Here is a 15,769-nt window from a genome sequence, read left to right as displayed (position 1 = left end):
AGTTAAAGATCTGTGTGCAGTTGCAGGGCTATGATCTTGCAAGCTCATAGCAAGCTCACAGTCCTGGACTTCAGGAGAGCAGACTTTGGCCTCTTCAAAGATCTGCTTGGAGGAGTCCCATGCCATAAGGCTGTGGAGGGAAAGGGGGCCCAAGAAAGCTGGTTAATAAGATTCAAGGATATTATCTCTTCCAAGCTCAAGAGAATTCTATTCCAACAGACACAAAATCAGTGAAAAATGCCAGAAGGCCTGCATGGATGAACAAAGAGCTCCTAGCCAAACTCAAACACAAAAAGAAAGCATACAGAGAGTGGAAGCAAGGACAAGTAACCTGGGGGGAATACAGAAACACTGTCTGAGCATCCAGGGATGAAATTAGGAAAGCTAAAGCCCACATGAAACTGAATCTGTCCAGGGATGTCAAAGACAACAAGAAGGGCTTCTACAAGGTGACAAAAGGAAGACAGGGGAAAATGTGAGCCTATTGCTTAACAAGACGAGGGACCTGGTAACAGAGGACATGGAAAAGGATGAAGTACTGAATGCCTTCTTTGCCTCAGCCTTTACTAGCAAGACTGGCCTTCAGGAATCCCAAGTCCCAGAGACCACAGGGAAAGGCTGGAGCAAGGAAGATGTACCCTTGGGTAGAAGAGGATCAGGTCAAGGGATACTTAAGCAAACTGAATATATGTAAGTCCATAGGCCCTGATGGGATGCACCCATGAGTGCTGAGGGAGCTGGCAGATGTCATTGTGAGGCCACTCTTGATAATCTTTTATCAATTGTGGCAACCGGGAGTAGTGCCTGGAGACTGGAGGAAAGCAAATGTCACTCCTACCTTTAAGAAGGGCAAGGAGGCCCAGGGAGCTACAGGCCAGTCAGCTTCACCTGAAGGTGACGGACCAAGTAATCTTGGAAACCATGTCTAGGCATATTAAGGACAAGAAAATCTTCAGGAGTAATCAGGAGTTCACTAAGGGGAAGTCATGCTTGACCAACTCGATAAACTTCTATGATGAAATGACTGACTTGGTAGACAAGGGGAGAGCAGTGGATATTGTCTACCTGGACTTCAGTAAGGCCTTTGACACCATCTCCCATAAGATCCTCATAGACTAGCTGTTGATGTATGGGCTGGATAAGCAGACACGGAGGTGAGTTAAAAACCAGCTGAATGGCCAGGCCCATAGAGTGGTGATCAGTGGCATGAAGTCTCATTGGAGTCCAGTTCACAGCAGTGTACCCAGTGTACCCCAGGGGTCAATACTGGGTCCAATTTTGTTCAAAATCTTTATTAATGATCTGGATGAGGGAGCAGAGTGTACCCTCAGCAAGTCTGCTGATGACACAAAAATAGGAGGAGCAGCTGGTATGCTAGAAAGTTGTGCTGCCATCCAGAGGGACCTTGACAGGCTGGAGAAATGGACTGACAGGAACCTCATTAATTTTAACAAGGAGAAGTGCAAAGTCCTAGGCCTGGGGAGGAACAACCCCATGCCACCTAGCTGGAAAGCAGCTTTCCAGAAAAGAACATGGGGATCCTGGTGGACATAAAGTTGAACATGAGCCAGCAATGTGCCCTTGCAGCAAAGAAGGTTAATGATATCCTGGGCTCCATTAGACACAGTATTGTCAGCAGATCACGGGATGTGATCCTTCCCCTCTGCTCAGCACTGGTGAGACCACACCAGGAGTACTCTCATCAGTATGAGAGACAGGGACATACTGGAAACAGTCCAACAAAGGGCCACAAAGATGACTAAGCAACTGGAGCATCTCTCCTATGACAAAAGGCTGAGAGAGCTGGCACTGTTCAGCCTGGAGAAGAGAAGGCTCAGGGGGGATCTTAACAATGTGTATAAATGCCTGAAGGGATGGTGCAAAGAGGATGGAGCCAGTCTCTTTTCAGTGGTGCCCAGTGACAGGACCAGAGGCAATGGGCACAAACTGAAACAAAGGAGGTGCCATCTGAACATCAGGAAACACTTTCTCATTGTGACGGTAGCCGAGAACTGGACCAGGGTGCCCAGGGAGGTTGTGGAGTCTCCCTCCTTAGAGATATTCAAAAGCCATCTGCACATGGTCCTGGGCAACTGGCTCTAGGTAGCCTTGCTTGATTTGCGGGGCTGGACCAGATGACCTCCATAGGTCCCTTCCAACCCCAGCCATTCTGTGATTCTGTGATAATTCCTTTCTCACTCATTTTTCTGAACTACCTTGCCAGGTCCTGACAACAGATAACACTTTTGTCTACAAAGATGCTCTTGGCAGTACAGGACAAATCTGTATCTTCCTGCCAAGTACACAGTGATCCAGTGGCTCACCTGAGCTTCTCCAGACAGTTCCTCCTTAACCTATCAATCAAAAAAGTGAGGTTGCTCTTAATGGGGGCACAGCCATTTCTTTTTAGCAAAATAACGCATCTTTTGCCATTGAGGCTATTCCTCTCATTTACTCAAATTATAGCTTCATCATAAATCACCCCAATTAAGCGACCTATTTTCTTCTTTTTGTTATTTAAAGCAGAGGGATTTTTTCTATAATGACTTGCAACATAGATTTGTCTTTTTTATTTTTTCTTTCTTTTCAGTTCTTTGGTACTCCTCCTGGGTGCTGTTTCCTCTTGCAGGACCTCTGAAAACAATATAGCAAAAAGTCCCACAGGGCACCTGAGATTAATAAGAATTCCTGCTTTATACTACAACATAGGAAGCCAGTTTTATACTGGGAAAAACCCGTGACATAGTTTTCCACCTTTGGAAGCATAAAGACATACTTGACAGTCATAATTTGGCCCCATCATTAAGATAAAGAAAAGTTTACAGCTGGCCATGGCAACATATTACTGTCATTACATCTAACATTTCTAGCACCTCTTAGTCTGTATGTTTGCAAATATTCTGTGAGTTGAGCCTTCCAATGTCCTCTTAAATCGTGTAAATATCTCATTTGAAAGATGAACCTTAGGCACAAAGCTCTCAAGTGACTTCCCAAAGTCACATGGCAAGTAAGTGACAGAGAATAAAACCTAAGAATATTGATTCTCAATTCTGTATTCTAGCCACTAAACTCACTCTTTCATTTTGATGCACCCAAATTCAAACACAGTAAGACTATCACATTAGATTTATTTTCTTCTTTATGTGTAACTTCTCTTCTTTATGTGTAACTTTGTTCCTTCTGTATACATACAAAACATTTACAACATTGCTGTTCATTAGCAATGTATTTATGCTCTAACATGCTACTTTTGCAGAACATTAATGTTACATAAAAGTGGTTGCCAGTAGAGTCCTGCTGTGAAATACATGTTCACTTAAGCACAAAAGCAACAATATGTTCAATTTTTTGAAGCAAATAAATTTGCCAAAGATATAGCTTAGCTTTTGAGGGCCATTTGTCTGCCACAAAAAATATTTTTAACACTTCCATTGTGTGCTGTGTGGAGAAGCATTCCATACTTATCCCAGTAGTAATAGTGTATCAGTGTGAACATTCAGATAGTTATTATTTTTAAGGCATTTATTTTCTTCCTACACATTGGAAGCTTATGGTCATTGTATTCCAACCTTATCTTTAGTATAGCAGACTTTATTTTTACCAGTTATTCCTGATGCTTGAGCCAAAAGTTCTTAGGATCAAACTCATCAGAGTCAGAACATTTTGGAAGACAGCAGCAAAATCCAAGTTTATTGGCATACCTAAATAGATAGCAAGACTCATACAGTCTGACCCTTTTTCCACTGGGTGTAAGCCTAGGAGTAGTTTGAACAAGATTTTCTCAGACTTTACCTTTTTTTTTTTTGCTTGCTGAGCAGTTATAACACAAAATGACTGGTTCACATTGTGCATGTCTGAGTTAGCAGTGTTCTATTTTATAAAGTATCTCACCCCTAGGAAAGGAACATCTAGATTTCACATCAGCTACAGCAGAAGGAATTGGCTGCTCTGAAAAGCAGTAGAGATTATAGAAGTAAGTAAATCACACCTTTTTCGGTAATTTTCAAATCAGATCATGAATGGCGCAGTCCTGTGTAGTTCTTGATTTCTCAGAACAACTGTAGGCATGATAATAAATTAAATGTGTCACTTTCTTTTCACATAAAAAATCTTAAGAGTTTGCTGACTAAAAAAACAATACACTATGTGAACTAGAGTAATGCTTTGTGGCAAAAAATTTTTTTAGCTTTTCATTATATTGCTTTTCATTTACTTTCTTATTTGCTCTATTCCCACATGGCTGAAAGTCAGGGAACAGGAAGGTAACCATTTTGCAAAATAAAAGATATTTTTAGGCAGAGACAATACTTTCTTTAACTTCCTTTTTACTGAGAATTTCACGTAAATGTTAACTGGTTTGTTCTTTGCTTATTTTTACCATAAAGCAGAAGCATACATTTTATACTTCCATAGTAGTTTTAATTATTTCCCTGGCTTCTATTATTTACTTCTTTGTTTCCAGGCATTTGTCTCTTATCACTCATGACCTCAGGAGAGTATTGTTCTTTCTTAACTCCAAGAATATTGTTATCACAGAAAACGTGGAGGTGAGCATGGTTTCTGCATTTAGGAAACTGTGATTTTTAAACTCTTAATTTAACACGCATTTCACAACTGAGCTGTCTTTCAAGACCTGCAAATCTTTGGCATTCCTCATCAGTGGAACTCAAGAAGAAAACCTCTTTTTTTGTATTTGACCTGGGATTAACTTCAATTTGGCAGGAAAAAACTGTTACATTTTCATTGGTCCCACAGCTATGTGGGTGAAGTGTTGTTATCTTTCTGCCTTTCAGACAAATAGTACGGCCGTTGACGCATTTAGGGACAAATCCTGAGAAAGCAGGTGTTGCAATCATGTATGCCAGCAGATGCATTCTTTGTTTCACTAACATTGCCAATTACAGTAGAATTCCACCAAAGGGAACCTGGGGAATTTGCACTGAGTGGTGCATAATTTAACCCTGCCACTGGTTATTCATTATGTGTGTAAGCTCAGCATGTGAGGTCTTTGGATGAGGGACTGTGAGATATGGACCAGTGTTAGAAACAAGAACCATTATCCCTTAAGCACTATAGAAAGAGATTCACAGATCCTTTGCAAGATTCATAAACCTTCATTTCTCTTTAGACTCTCCCGCCTTCCTTCCTAAAGCAGTTAAGAGAGGATCTGTGGTTTTGCTTAGGGTTGTTATTTTGTTCTTTGTTTCTGTAAAAATGCTATCGCATCCAGCCAGAAATAAAATATGAAATGTTTTGAATAAGATATCCTAGTCTACCCTTCTATTGTAGTCCACTGCACAAGAAACTTGTATGTGCATATAGATTAAGTTGCCTGGCATTTTCTTATTTCTTTCCAGGGTGTGCAGAACCTTGAAACATAAACCTCTGAAACCCAGGGAATAAAGTCTGAAGGAAATGGAGGTAGCTGGAACATAAACAGTGTATTTTTCTGTAGTATAGACACAACTGATGATTCTCAGTCAGGCCTACATCTTCTCACTAAACCTCACTAAGATATGTGCACTTCTCCTGACTCAGGGTTAGTTGTAGCAGATGTCTGGCACTCGCAGTGTCCTCTCATAGGGCTTTCAGTCAGATGAAAAACAGGCTTAAAGCTTCCAGGGCTGTTTTATGGGAGAGGTCAGAGTAAACGATCACACTAGTCTCTTTTGACCATAAAATCTATGAGGCTTTGAACTGTTCCTTAACATCTCCCAGCAGCTCTCTCCTTCATTTTCCCAGCATATCCTTCACAGCATAGGGAGTGCTATAATATTATGATCTCCCTGAGGAACATCATAGTCTGATGATCAAAGGAGGGCAAAATCGGAGGAAAATATTAGAAACTATACGAAGAGTGTGAAAATGAGTTAAGACGTATAAAGCATTTAAAAGATTCCACTGCACTAGCCTTCCCATCATTTCTATCTTTTACTTTGTTGGAAAGCTATATTTCTGTGATCTGCAACAGGGAGTTGAGTCATTGGAGCAGCACCAGAAAGTTTCTGCCTTCCTACCTCTTTAATGATAAATGCAATGGGTTTCTCTCATTGCTCTTCTCTGAAGTTATCTATACAAGTTTGCTGACATATTCCACAGGTAAATAACTAAATTCTAACTAATACTGGCAAAATCAGCATTACAGGAGCAACAGTGCTGATTAACACATAGACACACCAAAAAAAAAATCCAACCCAGATTATTTTCTTACAGAAGAGACCTCAAAAAATTAACAACACAGAAAAAATGGCAGACATAATTGTAGAATTGATATTATGTCTTATATCAATTCTTCTTTTACTTATAAAACATTCAAATAAGTCTCAAAGTCTAGTCTGATTAGATTTCTGCCATTCTGTGAGACTAAAATGGACTGAATAAAGATTTAAAACTCCTAGGTAACTAATGTTTAAAGTTCCATCTCATGACAACCGTAGCACTTACAAGTTATCTAAAGTCTTGATAGAGGTAAATATTTTCCACAACACTTTACAGAACCAGAAGGTAGAAGAGAATCCATGTAATACAGAGAATGTACAATTACAATAAGGATCTTAACATAAGATTAATATAGTTTTTATTAATGTTCTCCTTATATCTGGAGATCAAGAACAGATTTTTTACCTGCTTGCTTTTCACCTGTCTGTTCCCTTTCAGTTTCCTTATTGACAGAGGCATTCCTCCACCTTGCTGCCCTGGCTCTCTCCTTATCTTGTCAGGTGAGGGTTAGATCTAATTATCGATCCAGTCATCTGCCAGTTTGGTGCCAGCATACCACAGGTGGTGGAATGGTTTCTGAACCCAAGAATTAGGTACCCAGACTCTTATGCGGTGCATGCTCTGTTGCAAGCTGTGCCCCTGGGCAGAGTGGAAGGTCCCTGGAGCAGAGACAGGGTGCACAGAGGAGGCATCCCGCTCTCCTTGAGAAGCATCAAAAGGTTTTCAGGTTGAAATTTTGGTCACCATGTCTTTGACTTTTCAAAAACTAAATCAAGGTATTTTATGGAAAAAAATCCAGAAAAAATACACATTCTGTGAAAATAATTTTTGTAGAAATCTCTTAATCAATTTAAATAGCTCCCTATAAACAATTTACTATGGGGAATTTTCAAAGAGAAGAACTTCCATTTTTCCTTGCTATTACATTAACATAAAAATGCAGACTTTAAAAAAAATAAAAAACATAGGTTATATGACATTTTATTTGTTAAAATAGCCTTATCAAGGACATTTTGCATAAAAAAAGGAATGATGAAGTTAGAGAAACTGTATGGAGAATTAAGTCTATTTGAAGTATTCTGGACACTAGCCCTTTGAAAAACAGCTCATAGTAAAAGGAAGATGTTGCTAGGATACTATAGCCACTGTCATCAGGATAATGTGGTGGGTTTTGGTTTTTTCAATATTTTAAACAAGAAATGTTGATTGACAAACACAACAGATTATGAATGCTGGTATCAAAGCTACCAGGTATATTAAAGACAGAGTGGAACATTCAATTTCATGTTGAAAAGCCAAAGTGAAGTTAAAGTCTTCAAAGTAAAACCCATCAAAGAGTGCCACAAGAAATGAATGGCTACAAGGCTTGTTAGCTGCTTGAATAGAAGCACACAGACACACAGCTCAGAAGTGAGCTGAGAACATAAGCCAGAGAGACTAATGAAAAAGAGTGAACAGATGTTGCTGTGGAGGTGAGGGAAGTGTGCAGCCATTTTGTTCTGCTGGAGTGAAAGACAACATAAGGAACAAAAATGACCATAAATGGGTGCTGAATTAGTCTTCTGATTGGGAATGGCTAGCTAGTTGAAATAATAAAAATAGAAGAGTATGGAAACTGTACAGACCAGAAGTCAAATTAGGTTTATGGGCAAAATTTTGACTCCGTTAAGTCATCAATAAAACTCCTCTCAACTTGAAGAGACCCTTTGATAGTCTTCTGTGCATTCTTCTGTCAAAGAAAGTGCTCAAGGTTCTTCAAGTTATTCAGGTGTCTATGCTATTGATTTCAGTGCAGTTTTGCCTTGGAGAGTCTGGGCCTACAGTCAGAGCAGAACAGTTCACAAAGAAAAGCAGCTTTCATGACAAATTTCCTACTCTGCCTGAGGAAGAGTGCAAAGGTATTCTCTCCTAATTAATATATGAATGCTGTCATCTGATAATCTACCTTGTGAGAAATAACAAGCTCGCTAATTAAATGTGCGATTTCTTGACATTTAAACAGGTCAATTTTTTTTTTTTTTTTGTGTCTGAACATTTATTTAAGGTTTTTCTTCCAGGCATGTTTATTATACTAACCATAATTAATAACCAGCACAACAGACCCCTTCTAAAACAGAAGGGTGAATAAAGTAGTTTTGTCCTTTTGCTCAACTGAAGTTATTTTAAAATAGAAAATAACTATAATTAAATAGAGGATAGAGGTTTTATTCTTATTAAGTCCTTGTCATCTTTCCAGGCTTCCCATATCTGTCTTCTGACATCTGTCTTTCATAAAGTCACCTTTTTATTCCTTTTAGCTTTAATGAATAAAATGTTATTGCATAAAACTCCAAGAAGATGGCAAGACAGTCCAGCTTTATTTTACTGATATTATACCTGAAAAAGGTGCTGTTTCAGATAGATTGTAAGTTATGGTATGGATAGTATGCAAGACCTATGGGTACAGACATTTACTTTTAAGAGCTTATGTGATTCCCACAACTGTAATAACTAAAAATAGATCTTGATTTTTAGCAAAAGTGAGACCATGGTAAATTGTATTTTAAGTGTAGCTTTCAACAAGTCAGTCAAAAATTAAATTTTCCATTTCACAAAAAATTCAAATCTTCTTGAAATTTCATTTAGTCTGAATGGGACTGAAGAGTACAAGTTTCCAAACATTCTGCGAATCAAAATTTTCAAAGTATGCTCTTTTGGAAAGAGCAAGCCCAGTCCCTGTAAATTTACCAAGCTATTAATCAAATCTGAACTCCTTATTTCAAGGAGTTATCAAGACATATGAGAAAACTGTATGACTTACAGATTTAAATTCTTTGAACTAGGGAATGACCTTTCTCACCAGCTTTCTAAAGACCATCTGGCATTTATTACCATCTGCTTTGTTCTTCTACAATATGAAGTTAATTTATGTGATCCTTCTGTCAAAAATAAAAAAAAATGTATGCCACTTTATTGCTTTGGTATGGCTTCGTTTTTTTTGGTTGTTTTTTTCCCCCCAAGTGAGATGTCTGCCAGGGCTTTGACCTGTTGTCTTTATATTTATGCTGCAATTTACTAAGAGGTTACAATACTCAATTGTTTGTTACCCTACTGCAGGGACACAGAATAGGCAAAGTGTCTATTCCGTGGCATTGCAGTTCTCAAACCAGGATGATAATTGCAAACAGCGATCATTTGAGTTCATATACCAGGTTATGAACTGCAGCAGTGAGAAACAGATATACTGCCTGCTTACGACAGAGAGCTAGGGAAATAACCTTATACACTGCACCAGTGGGAAATGGCAAAACATGTCAGAGCTCTCAGAAATTATAATCTTCTATGTGTATCTAAGGTCAACTGTTGACTTTAGGATAATGAAGAATGAATTGCTCAGAATCAAAATAATGCTTTCTCTTGATTTTTAATACCTCTTTTTTTAGTGTGTGATAAAAGACTGGACACTTTATCATCTCTGATATGTTTCAGAAGTATCACAGCAGCAACATCGTCCAGAAGGTAGCTCTGCTCTTTTGACAGTGTCAGAGATTTAGCCACTACAACAGTAGACTTTTTCATGCAACAGTTTTGCCATTAAAGTGTCTATTATAAAATTACAGTTTCTAGCTTGAGACACTTAGCTTACAGAAGTGTCTCATTATGACCAGGAGCGGGTATTTTTTTTCTTTATTCTTTTGGGGAAGCATTTTATTTTTACCAGGGCAGAAAAGGGAAAAAAAAAAAAGGATTTATTGAGATGAAAATTTTGCTAAAAAATACTTCAAAAGAAAACACTTTGCCTCTTAGAAAATGATAATATTTGGGTTTAATTTGTAAATTTACTGATGATGAACCATTACAAGTAATGTTACTGTCTTTTCTAATCACACAAAAAATAGTCAGAAAATGTGAATTTATCTTTCTTAAACTATCTAAAAACTAAGTATTTTGCTTTGAACCTTTAAACTTATATTAAACTTTTAAGCTTTGGAGAAGTCTTAATTATATAGGCTTTCTCCATAGTCTGGTGCCTCCAAAAAGAGCACATGACAGCCTAAAGCAGATATCCAAATTGGGCAGGATGAACCCAATAGGCAAATGAGCACTGGCGTGTGCTGAATTCTGCTGCTCCATTCTCCAAGAGAAGCTGGCTGCTCATGGCTTGGATAAGTACACTCTGCGCTGGGTTAAAAACTGGCTTGACAGCCGAGCCCAGAGAGTGGTGGTTAACGGAGTCAAATCCAGTTGGTGGCCAGTCACGAGTGGTGTTCCCCAGGGCTCAGTACTGGGGCCGGTCCTGTTCAGTATCTTCACTGATGATCTGGAGGAGGGGATTGAGTGCACCCTCAGAAAGTTTGCAGATGACACCAAGTTGGGTGGAAGTGCCCATCTGCTGGAGGGTAGGAAGGTCCTACAGAGGGACCTGGACAGGCTGGATCGTTGGACCGGGGCCAACTGTATGAGGTTCAACAAGGCTAAGTGCCGGGTCCTGCACTTGGGTCACAACAACCCCATGCAACGCTACAGGCTAGGGGAGGAGTGGCTGGAGAGCTGCCTGGCGGAAAAGGACCTGGGGGTGTTGGTTGACAGCCGCCTGAACATGAGCCAACAGTGTGCTCAGGTGGCCAAGAAGGCCAATGGCATCCTGGTTTGTATCAGGAATAGTGTGGCCAGCAGCACTAGGGGAGTGATCATGCCACTGCACTCGGCACTGGTGAGGCTACACCTTGAATACTGTGTTCAGTTTTGGGCCCCTCAATACAAGGACATTGAGGTGCTGGAGCGTGTCCAAAGAAGGGCAACGAAGTTGGTGAAGGGTCTAGAGAACAAGTCTTACGAGGAGTGGCTGAGGGAGCTGGGGTTGTTTAGTCTGGAGAAGAGGAAGCTCAGGGGAGACCTTATTGCTCTCTACAACTACCTGAAAGGAGGTTGTAGTGAGGTGGGGGTCAGGAAAGGGCAATCAGGCATTGGAACAGGCTGCCCAGGGAAGTGGTTGAGTCTCCATTCCTGGAGGTATTTAAAAGATGGGTAGATGTGGTGCTCGAGGATATGGTTTAGTGGTGGATTTGGCAGTGCTAGGTTAACGGTTGGACTCGATGATCTTAAGGGTCTTTTCCAAACTTAACAATTCTATGATTCTATGATTCTCTGAATTACACTTAAGTCTCTATCAACTAGGTTTCATTAAGAATCCTGGCAACTGAATTGGCAAATTCAGTTGCCAAAATGACACCTATTGCCATTTGAGATGTCCTAAGTTGTCTGAGATATCTGCGCAGGAATGATACATATGTCACATGACAGAGGTAGATACCTAATTTAAGTATCAATGTTGAATTGAATTCTTCCCCTATCTTTCTGATGGCTAAAGTTAAATGTCATAAAATCTACCCAAAAAAAGACAGTACAGCTGACTAAACACATATCTCTAATGCCACTTGCAATATCCTAGGGTCTCCAAGGCATCTGTGTGGGACTGTCAGGTATGCACAGACCCTATAGGAGACCAACTCAAATTTTGGGCCAGTAGCTGAAAAACTCAAAAGAAATCTTTCATAAAGAAATTTTAAACATAATCTTGAACCACCCTAAGCCACCTCAGATAACACTATGTCTAAACTACCACAACAAAAAAAGTATAAATATTGGTAAAAGGAGCAATGAAATCTCTGTGTTTATTATGTCTCAATATTGTGTCCATATTAAGTTTGCTTTACTTTGTTTCACTAAGCTGTAAGCCTGGAAGAACTCAAGATTCTGTAAAAAATTATTTCTTCTTGGATTCCATGAGTAGTTTCCAATTTCTGTGCTTTTTGACCAATTTATTTTAGAATTGGGATTTACTGATATCTCAGTTTTGATAGATTCCAAGTGGTCCCTATGTTATACACTGGAATTCATGACAAGACAAGGTTTTGTGTTTCCTTATATCCAAATTAATCTCCTTCAAAATCCATAAAAGACAAAGCATATTTTCAATCTATATATATCAAATCACTTTCCTTTATATTTAGGAAATTCTATCTCGTACAAGGTTAAAAAAAAATGATTTATGGATACCTGAGTATTTTATTCTGTATTCTTGGTCAGTCATTCCCCTATTTAATTTAATTTGTTAATGATAAATGTTATTGTCCAATATTTCTCTTCACTGTAGAAAGATTACCAGAAAAGGAAGAGTCATAGAATCTGACTGAAACATGCAGGTCATTAATAGCTAAGAAAATACACTCTCAGAGCAGTTAATATGATATGGAATGCACAGGAATGCTTTCTTCCTGGACTTTGTCGACCACATGGATCCTATAGAGCACAGTCAGTCTGACAGGTAATGAAAAGAAATGTGGTCTTTAAGATAACTATGATTCAGCACAACGCATATTTGAAAAATAAATTGGATACTGAACTGATGTGATCGCAATATACATTGGTCATTTGTTGGAATATGCAAAGGAACTGTATTAAAATCTAAGATAAAAATCAAAATAACGTCAAAATTAGAGATAGATTCTATATGCATGCATTCACACACAGTCATATGTATATACATATATACACATACATAAGTATTTTTAAAAAATTAAAATAAAATCAAATTCATAGCTACACGTCTGATTTCCTTTCTCATCTGAGAGGAAAAACATGTGCCTCTAAAACAAGTCTGTGCTTTTTATCACTAAGGTCCCTTTGTTAATCTTGATTTGTAGTTGCCCAATGTTTAAAATTGGGAATGATAAATTTTGTAGGATTATGTTTTGAGCCAAATAATGCTAATAAATAATTAGCTTTTGTAAAAAGTAAAAATATGCTTAACTACAGAAACCCACCTTCCTAAGTACATTGTTTTTATTTTTAAGTTATGGGTTTTTTTAGAGCTTGTGACACTTCTTACTTTCTCTGCTGATCAACTAGGGCATAGTAATGATGAAAGCACATTTCAGTCACAACAGCAATACAAAGAATTACTGTCACCTTTGGACCATGCTACACTCTATGAAAGTGCACATCCAGGGATGCATGCAACTGACAGTTTGTGCGCACAAATCCTTCTAGAAAGTTAGCTCAACCTCTTCAGTGATGAAGTCACATTCATCTGTGCCACCCCAAGAAAGGGATTCAAACACCTTATTCCTGAAAAAACAGCTACTGTCCCTATTTATTTCCTGTTGAATATAAATATGGAAAAGTAATTGAATGAAATTGAATTATGTGAATAAGATTACACTTCATTGAGCCACTAGCCATCAGATACCAGCAGACATCGCTTACTAACCAATACCTAAATTTAAATCAGTCACACTCACTAGAATGTTAATATAAAAAAAATATTAGTTATTTGCTAGTTGGGTTGTTTATGTGCTAGAAAGGACCACAGGAAATGAGCAGTCTAAATTTAAGTGTACACAGCTGCAGTGATGCCCATCTCCTAGACAAAAAGGAGTCAGGCAGTGCTGTGCCAGGGCTCTGATTCCACTACCAGATTTTGAGGTTTTTATGAGACTAAGTCTCTTCTCCATCTCGTTATTGTCAGTATTTCAACATTACTGATATTCACATGCTCTGCTACACATTACATGAGATCCTAGAGCAGTGTTTAGAGGGAACATCCAACATATTCACAAAAGCATTATACATGTGGGTGGTTTCTGAGCTTTCTAGCTGGAGGGGTGGAAGGTGCTGGGGCGGGGGGAGGGATTCCTTCCCTCCAAGGGTTACTGCATGGGTGGAGAGTACTTCCTCCAGTGGGCTGCAGTGCAGGGCTTGGTGCTAGCATTGCTGCTGCTGCTGCTGCATGAAGGGAGAAAGATGACTCAGAGAGATTTTACCTAGAGTTACAAAATTCAGTGGGGGATGGACCCCGCCACAAAACCCAAAGTCAGAGTTGCCCCTGCATGCATCAGTTCTCTAAGGGTGTGTGCATGAACACATAGGAATATGCAGGCTGGAAAACCTTACAAAATTGTAGACACATTTATAAGGTCTGATGCAATACGCAGTTTTGCCAATGGATAAAAGATTTAAAAATAAAACACATTTGGCAAGTTCCAGTTCCTACTTGCCAACTTGGAAAGGAGCAGGGTGATCAGGGTAAAGTAATTAAACATTTTTAGCCTTCATTTTCCATGTTATTGTCTTCATTTTGTTGCTCAGTGTTAAGCTAGCCTAAATATTGCTTCAAAACGTGAGCTCTGAGGTCCACCCCTTCTTGCACTCACACTGAGGGTTCTCAGCCACAGTCTCTAGTCACCATTTGTGAGTAATCACGGACTGGCACAACTACCATCAAACACAACAGAGCGCAAAGCTGGTTAGTAGAAAAGACTGCACTTTATAGCCTTTAGCTCAGCTATAAGATGTTTTTGAGATTCCTCCTTGTACAGTGCAATGTAATGGGTTGTGTGATTAACAAGCACCACTGTCAATGGAGTCAGACACCAGAGCAAAACACTTCCTTGCTCTTGCCAAGCAACAAATTTAGGGCCCAATTCAGTTAGAGTACAGCCAGTTTCCTTGCTACAGAAGCTGGCTGTGATTACTGAAATAAGTTCTTTGCTTTCAGAATGCAGATGAGAATTCAAGACAACCTAATTAAAAACATTAATGATTTTTTTTTCCATTGGTGTTTTCTTCTGCTTGACATGATTTAATGTCAGATAGCTCTGAGCATCAGAGCTCTTCTAGATGTATGGCTGCAGCAAAGGATACTTCATCCATCCCAGGGACACTTACTGTACCTCCTACTAGATGAAATTCCTTTTTGTTGTTGTTGTTTTAATTCTACAAATGTAAATCACTTCTTCCAAGATCATGTTCCTTTTCTCTTATGCTGCTACTTTCTTAAATATGCATGTTGGCTTCCCAGCATAATAATAAAATCACCTCTTAACCTCTACAAAATATTTTTATAGTCAGTTTGTTTGGGCATCATTAGCCTGGCGCAAAAAGACTCTGCAAGCAGGATATGCGTAATTCATAAGTACAAAGAAATTATTTATTGGCCAATGCATATAAAAGACCGCTAGTATTTAGTGAGCTATAAGGTTAAGCACTGGTGTGCCCACACTCCAGTACAGCACCTGGAGAGCTTTCACCAGCTGGACAGATGCTGGTGAGGAGGGAAGAGTTGGTGGCCATGGCTCCCAAGAGCCATCATCAGAGGCGCAGATCTGTTGCCTTCCTCCTACTCTGTCAGCACTGACAGCCCTAATGGCTCAACCCCAACCCAACAGTTCCTAACTGTTCCTGACTAGACCAGCCTCCAGCTACCCTCTCTGCATTTCTTTAAGGTTTTATCTTTTCATGTTGATGTTTCCTCTCTTGAATCCTTGATCTCCTAGCAATTGCAGATTAGCAGTTCCACCACTCTCTGTAATTTTTACCTTTCTTACCTCTGTACAGATGGTCAGTCTCACAACTCTGTCTCAGCAGACTGAATCAAGGTTACACAGCTTGGGCATATCAAAGTTGGACCCCTTACACAAGCAGCTAAAATCCCAGCAGTGGGAGTGAAGTGACAGCAGGGGCTACAGAGAGAGTGTTACGGTGTGCCATGACATCATCTGTGTTTCTT

General features: G+C 39.3%; 1 long non-coding RNA gene across 1 annotated transcript in view; it reads right to left on the bottom strand.

The window, feature by feature from the left end:
* LOC148053437 (uncharacterized) overlaps positions 1-15,769 on the bottom strand; it is a 133,115-nt gene that overhangs the window by 55,484 nt on the left and 61,862 nt on the right. The gene's annotated exons all lie outside the window — the stretch shown is intronic.

Source organism: Nipponia nippon, unplaced genomic scaffold (genome assembly GCF_047370975.1).
Source record: "Nipponia nippon isolate SJK-2023a ecotype South Korea unplaced genomic scaffold, ASM4737097v1 scaffold_4, whole genome shotgun sequence".
NCBI classification, from domain to species: Eukaryota; Metazoa; Chordata; class Aves; order Pelecaniformes; family Threskiornithidae; genus Nipponia; species Nipponia nippon.
This window is presented reverse-complemented; position numbering and strand designations above follow the sequence as displayed.